The sequence below is a fragment of the Sus scrofa genome, unplaced genomic scaffold (assembly GCF_000003025.6).
Source record: "Sus scrofa isolate TJ Tabasco breed Duroc unplaced genomic scaffold, Sscrofa11.1 Contig690, whole genome shotgun sequence".
In the NCBI taxonomy this organism is placed as follows: Eukaryota; Metazoa; Chordata; class Mammalia; order Artiodactyla; family Suidae; genus Sus; species Sus scrofa.
In genome coordinates this window covers 6,432-22,547 of record NW_018085287.1, presented here as the reverse complement: position 1 = coordinate 22,547, position 16,116 = coordinate 6,432, and positions in this window count along the sequence as shown.

The window sequence follows — 16,116 nt, the reverse complement described above, 5'->3', positions numbered from 1 at the left end:
CATGATTTGCAAAAAATTTTCCAATCCACTAAGTTTTTTCCACTTTCTTAAAGGTGTCCTTTGAAAAAAGTTTTTAATTTTGATGAAGTTCAATTTGTATGTTTTTCTTTTGTGGTATATACTTTCCATGTCATATCTAAAAAGTCATTGTCTAACCTTCTAAGTTTATAGTTTTGTTCTTATATTTGGTATGATCCACTTTGCATTGTTTTTTGTATGCAATGTGAGGTAAGGGTCTAAGTTCATATTTATCCGCATCATGGAAAGATCTCAAAAATTATGTCAGGTGATAAAAGCAAATTGCAAAATGATATGTGCAGTATGATACCCCAGTCATGTAAAATTTGAAAGCATGAAATGTCACATATTACTCATAATTACATATAAACTCATAGGTAAAAAGTTTCACATCCAAATCTTTGATAATCATTGCCTCTGAAGGGAAAAGAGACTGGAAAGAATTGGTAGTCAAAGTGGTCTTCTTCAGACTTATTGGCAGTGTTTTTAGGTTGAGATAAATTTGACACAATATTAACAGTTACCAGTTTGAGTGGTCTATTATGCTCAACTTTTTTTTTTTTTTGGCTTGTTAGGACTACATCCATGGCATATGGAATTTCCCAGGCTAGGGGTTGAATCAGAGCTGCAGCTGCTGGCCTACATCACAGCCACAGCCATGCCAGATCCAAGCCAAGTCTGTGACCTATACCACAGCTCACAGTAACACTGGATCCTTAACCCACTGAGCAAGGCCAGGGATCAAACTGGCATCTTCATGGATACAAGTCAATTCATAACCCACTGAGCCACAACGGGAACTCCCAATTATGTTCTATTTTAAAGTTTTTTGTATTTTTTAAATTTATCAAATTAAAAAACACACCCACCCCCCCCACACACACACATGCATATCATACAAATCAATTAAGAATGATAGAGACAGGAGTTCCCATCATGGTGCAGCAGAAACAAATCCAAGTACGAACCATGAGGTTGTGAGTTCTATCCCTGGCCTCACTCAGTGGGTTAAGGATCTGGCATTGCCATGAGCTGTGGTGTAGGTCTCAGACGTGGTTCAGATCCTGTGTTGCTGTGGCTGTGGTGTAGGCCAACATCTGTGGCTCCAATTTGACCCCTAGACTGGGAATGTCCATATGCTGCAGGTGTGGCTCTAAAAAGCAAAAAGAAAAAAAAAAAAGGAAAAGAAAAGAAAAAAGAATGGTGGAGAACAGACCATTTCTGTTTGGCCCAGTGCTCACACTGGGTGAAGCTGTGAGCTGAGGCTTTGTGCACATGGCCTGTCAGCCTGTTGGGGGAGGATTCTGTTGGTATGTGGAGCTTCTGAGCCAGATCCCACAAGACTACTATCTTCCTTTGAGCTTATTTGCACTTTGGTTTATATTTTCCCAGTTTGGCTTCCAAAGAAAACCCCGGTCTCTATGCCACCCTCTGCTGCCCTTTCTCTAAAAAGCAGCAGAGCCCAAATCTCAGCAAGCACCTTTCTCTGGAGGGCTTAAATTTTAGCCCATTGCTCCAAGCTTTCTCCAAAACTATAGCAGATCCTTCACAAGGGAAGTTCAGTTTCCACTAAATATGTGTCCATTCTCACCTACGGGATGGCTGCAAAAGACCTCACTGTGTGTGCTTGATAAAAGCAGCATGATGAGCCAGATGACCAGGCTCCTGGAACAGCCCACAGCTGGGTTCCTGCCACGCCAACTCAGGCACGTGTTCCCTGTGGCCTGGCAGCTACAAAGGTGCAGAGTGCAAGCCATCGCCCCCAGAGAAGAAGGGCTTGTTTTGGCATCTCCCATGGAAGAGCTGTCCTGCCTGACACAGAGCCCATACTCTCAAAATCCTTATTTCGCTTCTATAAAGTGGAGTCAAAAACATGTGCCCTTTCTACTCACAGGTTCTCCTGAGGATCAAATGAGATAAGGCACATGGATGTGTTTGCAAACAGAACAAAAATGAAAGATGTTTGTGTATAATTTCCCAGTGGTGTGACCCCCAGGCCTTCCCAGATCATCTGCACAGCTACTCGCTCAGTCTGTGCACTGGGAAGGTCCCATCTTCTCTTTGATCTCTCCCCTTCATTTTTTGTTTTTGTTTTTTTTTCTTTTTCTTCCTCCCTCCAGTCCTGGAGGCAGCCTGACCCTTCTTTCCGATTGTGATCATTCAGTGCTTTCACTGCTGAACTGAAGGCCAGGGCTGGCTCAGGTTGACTGAGAAAAAGGACTGAGTTCCCCCTTCCTCAAGGAGGTAAAGTGCCTGAGATGACATGTTTTATCTCTGATTCTCCCAGGCTCAGGCCATAGCATCATGGCACATATCACCCACGCATGGAGGCAGCCGCCCGCTGCCGATGCCTGTGTGCTCCACCTCCACCAGCTCCACCTCTACCCACTACTGGCAGGACCCACTGAGTGGCATCTGCAGGGACATGCAGGAGGCCTTCGCCCAAAGTGAGCTCTGGGGCAGAGTGTGCTGGAGAGCTGGAGGGGTTGGAATCATGAACAGGATTCCTACTGAGGGCTTACTGTCTCTTTTCTTTTGTGTGCTTAGCTTTCAGTGACTGCATTTTCATATACAGTAAAAAAAAAAAATAAGTCAAGCGCCAGCCTCATCTCATTCCATGGGCAGCACCCATCAGGAAGGCTGCAGGCTTTGTGTGTGTGTGTGTGAAGTAAAGGCCGCCTGGAATTCTGTGCTCTTTTTGCCAAGCTGTGGGAAATGCCTTGTCTTTTTTGCCTCCTCTGGAGGAATTGGATGGAGGAATTCCCAAAGTCATGTACTCAGCCTGGAAGGTTTAGAGGAGGAAGAGTGGAACTCCAGACAGGCCCTTACTCAAGGCTCCTGGTCTGTGGAGCTAACAGCCAGCCATGTCTGTAGCTAGTGGAAGATGAGGCCACTCAGGAGGCCTTGTTGGGGTGGAGACAAGAGCAGGGAGGTGGTTCTGGGGAGGAAGTCCTGCCCCAGGGTTTGTTCTGGAATCCACCTCTTCTGACTATGGCTGAGATGCATGGAGCTGGCAGGGCCCTGCTCTTCAGACAGAGGAGAGTGAGGAGGGCCATGGGTGTGGGTGCCTGTGCACCTGCTGTGCCTGGGAGCCTGCCGAGCTGCTCAGCCAACCTCCCCTTAAGAATTCAATGTCCCAGGGCCTGGCCCTCAGCTCGCTCCTCCACCCACCACCTGGCAGTGCCATCTGCTCTGACTCCCCTCAGGTACAAGGAGAAACCTCCTCAATGACTTGCTGGTGGCTGCCGACTCCATCACCAACACCATGTCATCCCTGGTGAAGGAGCTCCACTCAGGTGATGCCCAGAGCTCCCACCTGACCTCCAGCCACTCCCTCCATGCCCTCTTCACTGCTGTAGCCCATGGTCCTCTTGCCTTCCCGGAGTGCTGGAGGTCTCCCTGAGAGCCTGGCTCCCTCCTGGGGTCACCCAGAGCTGATCACACACTTAGGTCTCTCCTAAGACCTTGCCCTGTGGAGCAAACACAACTCAGCCTCCAAAGCAGTGCTGTCTGGGCACAGTTAGGCCCGGCCTTGCTTAACCTGTCTTCCATCTGTGCTTCCTCCACTGCTGCTCTTTCCTTAGGCCTGCTTGGCTGGCTCCCTCGGGCTCTCTCCTGAATGACTAGAACCAAATCATCCACAAAATCTTCTGGACATTCTCCTGGCTGCCTTTCTGTTCTCTCCTATTTGATTTGGTTTTGAAACCCTATTCTCTCCTTTTGTCCATGGTGAGGCTCTGATTTCACTCCAAGTTCATGACCTAAGTCCGTTGCTTCCTTCATTCCTGGTGTTCAGTCTTATCTATGACTCTCTGTCACTGAGCTGTTTCAGTGATTTTCCAGAGACCCTTACCTCATGGAAAATTTCCACATCCATAAAACCCAGGAAGGAGAGAAAAGGCTAGGAGGCCATTCTCATATTGTATCTTCAAGAACCCCCATGATTCCATCAGATTCATAGCTGCCAGATATTTTACTAATGTTTTTTACAGCGGTCCAATTTCCATGTCATATTTTAAATAAACAGGCTCCCTTCCTAAGTGCCGTGGGTCACACATACAGATGGTCCACTTTTGTTGCTTTTCACCTAATATGGAGCTTTTAAATACCTTGAACTGACTTACCAAGATTATTAAATAAAGACAAAGAGCAGTTTTATTCAGTGGGTTTTTCAGACACATATGCTTATTCAGACACATACGCTGTAATCATCCGTCCATGCTCTCAAGGAAGGCAATCTTTGGGTCTTTCTTCAGACCTTTGTAAGAGGAAGCATGTGCCTTTAGTATCATCATGGGCCCAGGCCAAGGTCTGGCCCACAGCTTCACTCTTAAATCTGCTGTTTTTGTTTGGAGGAGAATAAGTGTGTGGCCTAGGTTGGTTTTCCAGTATAGTTAAGATGCCAGTTCCCCTGTGCAGGGACTGTTATGATAATGCTGTCTCTGCTCCAGTATCATTTCTCAATCCCCTTCAGAAGTACTGCCCCTCCACACACACACACACACACACACACACACGCACATGTACACACACACAGAAACAGGAGAGATGACCACCTCCGAGACAACTGCATGGGTGATTAGAAAGTCCCTTCCCTAAAATAGATCCCCACAGATGCTAGAAATACCACTTTTGGAGGGAATTTTAGGCCTTGGAAATTAACCACACTCATGCCTCATGGCCACCTATTAGGGTTTGTGCAAAATAATTGGTTCAAGAGATCATCACACTGGTTTGCAAGGTAACTAGACATCATTAAATGTGACGTACATAGAGACCAAACAGCTTCAGAGAAAGTAAGTTTGGGGACGCTCAGCGATCTCTCCTGGTAGAAAGGACAGCTTTATGCATCCTTGGAGAGTGCCTATATGATCACGCTGTCCCCTCCCCTTGCTGTAGAAATGTGGTGATTGGCCTAAGGGTGTGCATCTTGAAGGGGCAGAGCTGCTCTTGGAGCTGAGGTCTGAACAAGAAGCTGAAGCTCTGGCCACCCCATGGCCCTCCTTCCCACACAGGATGATGTTTCAGGTCTACAGTCCCAAGAAGGCCCCTCTCAGATGCCCCCCTTCCTGAGCCCCAGAGTCCACAGGCGGCCATGGACTAGGGCTAGAGCCAGTGTCCCTGTCAGATGGATGTGAACTCCCTTCATTCAGGTGCTGGGCAGGCAGGTTCTCAGTGAGGGCAAGAGTCTTGTCTGACACCAGCCCAGTGTCCCTGTCACTGTTGAGGCTTCTGTGAGATGGGATTAGACACTTACACTGCCTGTACATGCATTCTCTACAGCATGGATGTGCCATTTATACCCATACTTTGCCCTCATCTTTTTTGAAATTTTTTTCACAAATAATGAGCTCTTAGATTTGCAAAAGATCTCAGAAGTCATTTAACCCAGATTGCTGCCCAGTATGAAAATCCTCTGTTTGAAACTTCCAGTGAGCTCATTCATGACCAGCTCCCATCACTGGGAAGTTCTTTCTTATCCTGGAGACAGAAATCTGCCTTTCCATGATGAAGTGACCGTCATTCCACCTCCCAGATCCCCAGAGTGAGTTCAGCCCATTCTCTTAAGATTGGCCCTTCAGGTAGCTGATGGAGATCATGTGACTCTCCTCAGGCCTCCTCCTCAGGCAGCTATTTGGTCCCTTCGGCCCGTCTTCATGTAACATGGGTTTCAGTCGAGTATCCCACGTGCCCACCAGGACGTGGCCAAGTGTTTCCAGGCCTGGGTTCCGAGTGAGGTCCTCAGGCCGAGCAGATGTCTCCACCTTGGATGGTGGGGTCTGTCCCCAAGCAACCTTAGATGGCATTCGCTTTTTTCCACACAGCCACTTTAGCGTGACACTGTTCAGTCATTTGAAGTTTGTTGTCAACTAAAACCTCTAATTTTGTGTTGTTGTTTTTAATGGAAGCCAGTGTCCCAAAATGATTGGAAAGTAAGCTGAAGACTTCCAAATAATGCATGAGTCAAAGAATAAGTCATGGGGTTGGGGGACAGAAAGATTAATGGAATGATAAGGAAAACAAGCACCAAAATTATATGACTAGGACACTTATCAGTAGAGTAGAATGAAGTTCCAGAAACAGACCACTACATTGATTTTTGAGAAGGGCACCAAGTCAAGTCAATGTGGAAAGGAAAGCATTTTCAGTAACTAAGGCTGGAACAACTGTGTATCTGTGCAGGGCAGGAAGAATAAACCCTTGACCCTACCCTGTTCTGTATAATAAAATAATAAACAATAGATTCTAGACCTGATGGTAAAAGCTAGAACCGTATAGCTTCTAGAAGAAAACAAAATACTTTCACAACCTTGAGGTGGGTCAAGATTTTTAGACAAAACAAAAGGTGTCCTGTCATGGCTCAGCGGAAATGAATCTGACTAGCACCCATGAGGACACATGTTTGATCCCTGGCCTCCCTCAGTGTGTTAAGGATCTGGCATTGCCATGAGCTGTGGTGTAGTTCACAGAAGCAGCTCACATCTGGTGTTGCTCTGGCTGTGGTATAGACCAGGGGCTATAGCTCCGATTTGACCCCTGGCCTGGGAACCTCCATATGCCTTGGGTGTGGCCCTAAAAAGACAAAAAAAAGGGGGTGAAAAGCAAAAAGTAAAAGTAAAATAATAATTTAAAAAGACAAACACTCCAGTTAAAAGAGTGGGTAAGCAATTTGAGCAGACAGTTCACAAAAGAGAATTAAATATATAGCTAATGAGCACATGAAAAATTAACATAATTAGTCACAAGGAAACTCAGATTAAAACAAGACCATTTCTCATCAACCAGTAGGACTGAAGTCAGAGTGACTGACAATGCTCAATATTGACAAGGATGTGGAACAATTGGGACTCTCACCCCTTGCTGGCAGGCATGTTAGAATAGGACTTCAGATCAACCATTATAGAAAAATTATAGGTCTTTTAAAAAAAGAAGAGAATAGTACTTTGAGACCTTTTTGTCAGTTTTGTATAAACTTGAATATACAACTCCTCTATAACCCAACAATTCTGCCCCTACATATTTACCCCCAAAAATGAAAACACATATCCAGAAAAAAAGACTTGTATAAGGACATTCATAATGGCCTTAATTTTAATAGCCCATAACTGGAAACAAGGCAAATGTCCATTAACAGGACAATGGATGAACACATAGAGGTATAGTGAAAAAACAAAATGCTAATTGTCAATAAAAAGGAATGAACTACTGCCGGTACACAACATGGATGAATAATAAAAGTTGGACACAAAAGAATGCATTCTTCATGATTCAGCTTATATGAGATCTGAGAATAAAACAAAATGAATCTGTATTGACAGAAATCAGAAAGATCTTGCCTTTTAAGGGAATAAACCAGAAAGAAGACCAGGGAATTTTAGAGGGAGGGGTGATGAAAATACTCCATATCATGCTTGGGTGATAATTACACGAGTGCATACAACTGATAAAATTATTGAACTAAAGTTTAAGTCTTGTGGATATTTCTAAAGCAATTCTTGATTATAAAAATATTTTTAAGTGGATAAAAATTTAAGACAGCAGTCACAGAATGGATGGGCAAAGACAAGGTAGGAGACTGCTGCAGTGGTTCAAGCTGTTCTACAGTGCAGAATCTGTGATGTGCAGCTTTCCCTCCTTCTAACCCTTTGGAATCAACCTCTTTGAAAAGCAAATGAAAGGAAGTCAATCATTGTAAGAAAAGCAGCCTTTCAAAAATTGAGGTCTACCTCTTCTCAGCCCCTTCCCCTTTGAGCAGTGATGCTCTAAGTGTGGCCAGCCCCCATGCTCCCTTTAGTCACATTCCTTACAACGATTTTCTTGGCTTATCCCACTTGTGATCACTATAATGTGCCCTGCCATTCCCTCCATGTGAGTTTTTTTCCTTCTACTCTGAAGACTGTACTTCCCTCTTCTACCTCAGAGGGGAAGAGCCCGAGTGGTGAGGTCCTTATTTCTGGGAGTCTTCAAGCAGAGAGTGGATAATGCTCTGCCCAGGGAATTAAAAACATAGAGAGTGAGGCATTTAACAGGAATCGGGACCTGCCATCAGGGTCCCTACAACTCATACAAGCTGTACTTTTAGGACTAGTCCTTGATAAATGTTAATGCAGCCTAGTAAATACAAAATATGAATTATTTCATACCTAATTTCATTAGCTAAATTTAATTGTACCCTGTATGCATTTTGTAGGACTAGAGGATAGAATTTCATGCATATTCATTCTGTGCAACAAATTCTAAAATTTTCTTTGATCCTCTGCTAATTTTTCTGCTCTAACAATTAGCTGCTTCTCAGCTGTCCTAGCTTCCAGGCAGAATATGATGCTGATTTAATTACTTAACCCAAGACCAAGGCAAAGTGAAATACTGAGTCCTATTCTAATTTGAGTTCATTTCTCTTGAAATCTATTGCTTGCAGACTGGACTTTGCTCAGAGAATTAAGCATCACATATTGTGGGGCATTTAAATATTAGTTTCCCCTTTTCTTCAATTCTCTGCTCATGAGCTTTCACAATTGTCATTATTCATTAGTTCAGCAGTCACCACATTCTCTCTAGCACATGGTCCCAGTGACCCTCTGTGATGGTCCCCCACATAAGACACACTACCTCCAGTATGAGTTTCCAAGGACAGTTCAATTCAGCTGCACATCCATTTCAATCCTCAGAACAAAAACGTCTGAGCTTCTTGGCTCTGTCTTGTCAAGGAAGCATGTGAATAGTTCTTGCTTTATGTCCTTTACCTTAAGTCCACCATCTAACACCACTTAAAGGATTATTTGTAATCTTCTCAGGTAATTTGGATTAATGTAGATGTGAGAAGCAGAAACCAGACTTTATTTTACTTTTTGTTCTACCCACAGCCAAATCTAATGACTGTGGGTGATGATCTTGACTGGAGTTCAATACTAATCTGGTTTAATGGATTTCTCTCATTTGCTCCCCTTTTTAATTCAAGCTCTAGTTTAAAAATCAGAAAGAAAATTTAAATGGCTTGATGCCATTGAGTTGCAGCATCATTCTGTCCCTGTCAGCAAAGAGGGTCTGTTTTTGCTTTATTTTCCTTCCTACTGGCCACCTCCACATTATGCCAAGTGGGAGCCAATCATCAGACTCATTTCCTGAGCAAACTGTTGCTAACAGGGTATAGGCAGCATGGAGAATGTTTGAAGATGTTCAGTTTTTTGATAACTTGCAAATATGCCTGAACAAAGAGATCAAATTCTCTTTATGTTTTTAAAGCAAAAAGAATTGGGAACGCCACATGGGTGATCTCATAAAAAGTGTTTGTCCCAGTTTGGAAATCAAAATTTCTTCCTGATTAATGCCAGAAGGCTCACCTTGGGGCTGACTGTCCAGATCACTAGAATCCTCTGGAAGCCTGCTTTGGGGCTGTGTGGGCTTTACAAGACTATTGCCCTAGAAAGTCAAACTAAAGGAAGAGAATGAGTGTTTTCACAACTCACAAAGTGAGGTCATAGCTCTGGGCAGTAAAGGTATGCCCCACACCCCCTGAATACTGAACATCGAGGGAGTCCATTTGATCTCCATGTTGGGGCACCTTGTCCAGTGAAGCCAAATAGAAAGATAGAGAAGGACTAAAACACGTGAAGTGGTGTGGAAGTGGGAGCATGTCCTGCAGCTCACACACAGCTTCTGAATGTCTGTGTTCTGTCCATGAGCAAACTGGGTGAACAGACCCAAGTGGTCTCAGTTCCTAAATACAGGAGGCCATCTGACTTGGAGCATCCTCTTCCTGGCATTGGCCACTGTACTAAGAGGACAAGCTATTTAATACAGAATTATCCCTGTGGTCATGAAGTGTGGGGCTTGGACATGGCACCAGCTGGCCATTCTATAAATACCAAGTGCTTATAGAGTGTCCAGCCCAAAGTGAAGATGTGACTATGGCCATAGTCCCTAGACCTTTGTCTTAGCAGAGAGTGGACAACTGTGGAGACTGTCTTTAGAGGTCATGTTCTAGTCTGATGCCCCAGACATTCTCCTATAAGAGGCCCTGCTCCTTCCCATAGCAGGTTTCTGAACTTCCCATTCCACCACCAAAGACACCCTCTCTCTCCACCCTACTCTCTACCTCTATGCTAGTTGCTGTCTTGATTTTCTATGTTCTATCTCACTTGTCTTCTTCCACAGATCTTTCTCTTTTTTCTCTTGCTCATTATGTCTCTACCTGTTTATCTCTGTATCTGTTTTTGTCTTTCTCTATTTATCATGAGCAGTTCCTCAAAACTCCCTCTTCACCCAGAAAACTGAGGGTTTGAGTTGCTTTGAATGTTCTCCCCAAATGAGATACCTGTGGATGCCCTGATGCCCTGTCTACCATTTCAAAGGGTTTCTGAGAGGATCCACTAATCATGTGGCATTTGGAGTATTGTCCAATCCTATGCAAACATAGGAAGTATTAACATTAAAATGATCTAAATGAAAAATTACATCATCAAATTATTTTTTTTTCATTAAGCATGTATTGTTCCTGATTTTAGCCTAGCACTGGTTCTCCAGGGACTGTGGAGGGGTCATCAGAGATGAATGAGGTGTGGAAGGGCCACTGTCCCTGCCCTTCTGATACCAGTCTAGTCAGGCCATACACAAGATGCCCTAGACTGGTGGGTGCCAAAAAGGAAAATGTGAGGTGCCAGGATGAGGAGGACTGTGGCTGCCTCATGTCGGGTGGTCTCTTGGTCCCCTCCGGCTGCCACTCAGAATACTGGCCACTGGGTGACTTTAACAAAGTAAATTTACTTTCGCCCAGTTCTAGAGGCTTTGAAGTCAAGATCAGGAGGCCAGCAGGTTTGGTTCCTGGTGAGATGGCTCTTCCTGGTTCATAGATCACCTCCTTCTCCCTGTGTGTGCACACAGCAGTTCTTTGGTTTATGTGCACAGAGCGGGAAGGAGAGCTCTCTCCTCCTCTTATAAGGCCACCAGTCCTATCAGATTAGGACCGCATCCTTGAGACCTCATTTAACCTGAATTACTGTATTAGTCAGGATTAGAATCAAGAAGAGATTGATAAATATGCTGGGATAAATAGTTATAGTGATATGTAAGGAGATTTATTGTAAGGAATTGGCTTATATTAGTGTGGAGGCTAAGAAGTCCCATCATCTTGCATCTGCAAGCTGGAGACCCAGGAAAGCCAGTGGTTAGTCCCAGTCCAAGTATGGTGGCCTGAGAATCTGTGGAGCCAATGGTTTAAGTTCCAGTCTGAGTCCAAAGGCACAGAGAGAGCAGGCTCCTCCTTTGTTTATTTTAGACACATAAATTTGAGCTTCATGTGACATCCAAATGGATAGGTCAGTTAAGCAGTTGAATAAAAGAGCAGAAAACTCAATAATAAGTCAACTTATTTATTCCCTCTCAAAGCACATTCTTCAGAGATACCCAAGATAAATGTAACTGGCTTTCTCTGGCTGTCTAGTCTCAGTCATTGCCATAATGCTTGGCTGGTGTAGAACAAGCCATTTGATGGGGGGGGCATGGAGAATAAGCTGGCAGGTGCACCAGGTGGAGTGATCAGCACCAAGACGTGGGATTTTTCAAGGCCATGCACTTCACATGGCTTCCCAGAGGACATGTGTCAGGAGTTGTGTGAGGGAACCAGTTAGTCAAATCACATTCTTCCTGTCTGGGAAGACACAGTCCTGAACAAATGTTTCCTGGGCATCCTCAGTGGCCAATTTTGCATCAGAAAATGCTACTGTCCCATCTGATCTTGTTTCATGAAGTCTACAACACCTAGAATTGCCTCCTTTTTATTCCTGAAACACAAGGTTTTTAATACCCCATAATCCAGTCTGACTTTTCACTGCACATAGCTGTTCAGATAAGTCAGCTGAAGACCTCATCCCTGACAGTGCTTAATTCAGGGAGGATGGAAGGGAACCTTCCAGATGCCATTAATGGTCTCACCCTGCACCCAGAGCAGGGATTTCAGGAAGGACCTACCCCTTTCTGCTCTCAGTATTGGACAGTCCCACACCGAGGAGGCACCTATGACATGGCAGTAAATTGGATAGAAACAGAACACATCCAGATTTTAACAGCTTTATTTCTCTCAGCCAAATGAAATGTAACTAAGGCCCAGTAGGCTGATGAGAGCCTAGGCACAGTGTTACAGCTTGCACAGCATTGGCAGGATGCCAGCATTGGTGACTGCATGACTGTTTGTGGCAGAGGTTCTGTTATAGAGGCCAGGGAGGGGGTTACCATGAGGGGAAGGGAAGGAGGAGGAGTGGAAAAAAATCTTTAGTGCCTTCTATGATAGTGTATCTTGATCTCAGTATGTTGAGGAAATACGCCAATTTTCGAATGTGTTTGTGTGTGTTTTAATATAGCATCTCTGGGAAGATGGAAACTAGGGGCTAGAAATACATCATTTAAATAATATGGAAATTTCTGGGGCCCTTTTCATTAGAGTGTTTCAAATATATGACCCAGCAAGAAATGATACCCAGAATTTCTGTGACCTTTGCCCCTTAATGCTCCCCATTAGTCTATTATGAATTAATTCCATCTCTCATTTGCTATGCAAGTAATGCAGAAGTGATGCAGTGTTTCCTGGGAGAAACTAGGTACTTGGAAAATGCTAAAAATTGGGTGTATCTTAGCAGATACTTAGTAATTTTAACAAATTGTTATTAGATGAATGTATTCTATCTTGAAAGTGAGAAGCTCCTGGGTCTGCAGTCTAAGGTGGATCCCAAATTGTTGTGGATTTTGTCTCCAGGAACCCTCCCTACCAGGTTCTCATGGCGTAAATCCTAAGAAGATCCTCTCCTGCTTCTGGCAGGGGGAAGGGAAAAATAATCCAGTGAAATACCTTTTTATGGCCCACTCTCCAAGGGAAAGACTGCCTAAGACTTACCCCAAGAGGATAAGCCCTTCCACTTTCCTGTGCCACTGAGAGAGAAAAAAGGGCTTCAAGAAAGAGGGTGGTTATGCTGAAGCTGGAGAAGAAAGCACAGGGAAAACACCAGAGGGACACTTCTTGAAGGTCACAGGCCAGACATACAGGCCCACTTAAACCCTGGGACTTAACCTGAAGAGTAGAGAATACTTCTGTCCCCCACACCTCTCTGCCATGCCCACAGTGCTCCAGTATAATAGCTAGGTTACAGCTTCAAGAGCTACAGGACACAGGCAGTCTTTGAGGAGGATGATTTAGAGAAATTCAGAACCAAGAGAGCAGACAAAAACAAGGACATGAGAGGAGTTTGCAGGCTTAAACATCTGTGGTTGCTGAAAACATGAACTACAGCCTCACTCTGAGCAGATGACACACATCCTCACAGTAATGCCTGTTTACCTCACTTCCTATTTCCAGTTCCTGTTCCCTCAAGTTATCAGGCCAGGAATTTAAAACATCTCTGCTTACTGTGTTAAGCTGTCTATAGAAAAAGTAGATGCCATGCAAGTACCAATTGGTGATGTTATCAGAGGGATGAAAACACTAAGAAAGAGTCAAAAGGGAATACTAGAAATTTTAAAACTCTGAAAGAAGCAGAGAATGCCTTTGATGAATAGAGCTGAGGAAAGAATCAGGGAGCTTGAATATATATCAATATAAACTTCCCAAACTGAAATGTCAGAAGAAGAAAAGAATAAACAAACAAAAAACAGAATGGAATATCTAAGAACTGTGGGATGACATCAAAAGTTTTGATATATGCATTATTGGATTACTGGGAACAGAGGAAACAGAAGAGAGCAGAAAAATTTGAAGTAATGATGGCCAAGAACTTTCCAAAATAAATGTCAAATACCAAAACCAGATCCAGAGAATTGGTAAATACCCAAAGCCCTGACACTTAGCCATATCATATTCAAACTACAGAAAACTGAAGACAAACATAAAATTGTGAAACAAGATAGAGCAAGAAGGAGTTCCTACGTGGTTCAGCTGGTCAAGGACCCAATGGTGTCACTGTAAGGATGCAGGTTTGATCTCCGGCCTTGTTCATTGGATAAAGGATCCAGCATTGCTGCAAGCTGTAGCATAGGTTGTAGAACAGCTCAGATATTATGTTTCAGTGGCTCTGGCATAGGCTGCAGCTGCAGCTCCATTTTGAACCCTGGCCCAGGAACTTCCATATGCTGCAGGTGTGGCAGTAAATAGAAAATACAAAAAAGGCACAGCAAGAAAGAGGAGGGGGAAAAAACAAAACAAAACAAAGAAACCGCCTTACAGATAAAGGAGCAAGAGTAAGAATTACAGTGGACTTCTTATCAGAAATCATGTTGGCAAGAGAATGAAATGAAATATCTAGTGCTGAAAGAAAAAAAAACAAAACTTTCCATTTCCAGAAAGATTGTTCTTCAGAAATAAATGAGAAATAAGTCTCTGAAAATAAAAACCAAGGGATCCATTACCAGTAGACCAGTCCTGCAAGTAATGGTAAAATTATTCAGGCAGAAGGAAGATGGAAGATTTTAGGAATGTGGATCTATATAAAGAAAGGAAAAGCATCAAGAAGGAATCACTGGCAGTAATGTAAAATCTATTTTTCATTGCCTTGATCTGTAAAAGATCACTGTTAAAAGCGACAACATGAACAGCATCCTGGGTGATTATGGCACATGGAGAAGTGAGGTGAACAGCAGTGATGTCACAGGAGCATGAGTGAAGAACCAGAACACTGTTGTAGGATAACTGCATTCTGCATGGAGCTTGCAGTGTTACTTGAAGGTGGACTTGGATTCAGTTGTTATCAAGGACAGTGGTTCCTAATGATGTGAGTGGATATACCAAGAAGGCAAGAGTTATTCAGAGCTCAGACCTAGAGCCAAAGACTCATGAGTTCAGACCCAACTTGCCACTCATCTCCCATACCAGCTTAAAGAAGTTTTTAGCCTCTTTTACGCTCAGATGCCTCATCTCAGAAATTCAGCATCAATAGCTCCTTTATAAGGATGCTCTGAAGACTGAGCAAGCTCAGTGGTTACCAGAACACCTAGCTCACGGTAAATTTTCTATGGGTAGAAGCAGCGGTTTCAAATGTGGTCCCCAGACCAGCAGCATCAGCATCAGCTGGGAACATGTTGGACATGCAGATTCTCAGCCTTCACCCCAGACCAAGTGAATCAGAAACTCGGGGGTGTGCCCAGTAATCTGTGGCTTAAAAGTCTTGTAGGTGATGCTGATTCTTGCTAAAGTATGAGAACTGCTGCTTTCGAGGATTGAGAAATTACTGGTGATGCCAAATACTGATAAGGGCCTCCTCACTTGGAAACCCTGATCTGATAACTTCCTACAAGTCAGGCTCTAACATCACCAAGTAGTTCAGATGACAGTAATTTTAAACATCCACATTCTGGTCATTCTTGATCACCCTTTACTCTCCTCAGATGCAGCTCAAAGTTCGGCACAGAGTAGATTCCTGACAAGTACCTATCAAGTGAATGAATGTAATGAACACCCTGCAGGCATCCCCGAGGATCACAGCTCTTTCCATTCACTTTGCTAACCCAACAAGGAAGGGAGGGGATCCAGAAGATGCATCTTGTGTCAAACTATGTGGGATGTCTCCTTACTGTGAGCCTAGCATTGAGGACATGAGTTTGACTCCCCAACACAGGGCCAAGGGGATTTGACCCTCTCTTACTTCAAACCACCCATGATTCAGGAGCAGAGGAAAACCGAGTTTCCAATTGTTCAGGTCTTGGTTCCACTCATGAGCTTCCAAATGTTGAAGTCTCATGATGGAATTAGTTTCTCCATTTATAATTTGGGTTTCCTCATTTTTAGTTTAGTCCTAAAGTTCAATTGGGCCCCCAAGGCATACACAGTGCTGTGCTAGACAGGGTCGGGGCTTAAGAGAGAGTTCCTTTCCATCCTCATCTCCCTTCCCAGAGCTGATATTGGGGCATGGCAGAGAACAGGTACAGACAGGCTTAGGATGAAGCAGAGTATGGGACAAACCCATCATGACAAAGGCACATGAGTGATGGTGGGGGTGATCAACAGGAAATCTCTTCTGATAGGAGAGGCCAAGGGAGCTTCCTGTGGAAGCTGGGAAGAAAGCAGCTGCCACCGGAGTCTTCTTGGAGACTTGATGCTTCTGCCCTCTCCAGGGGAGT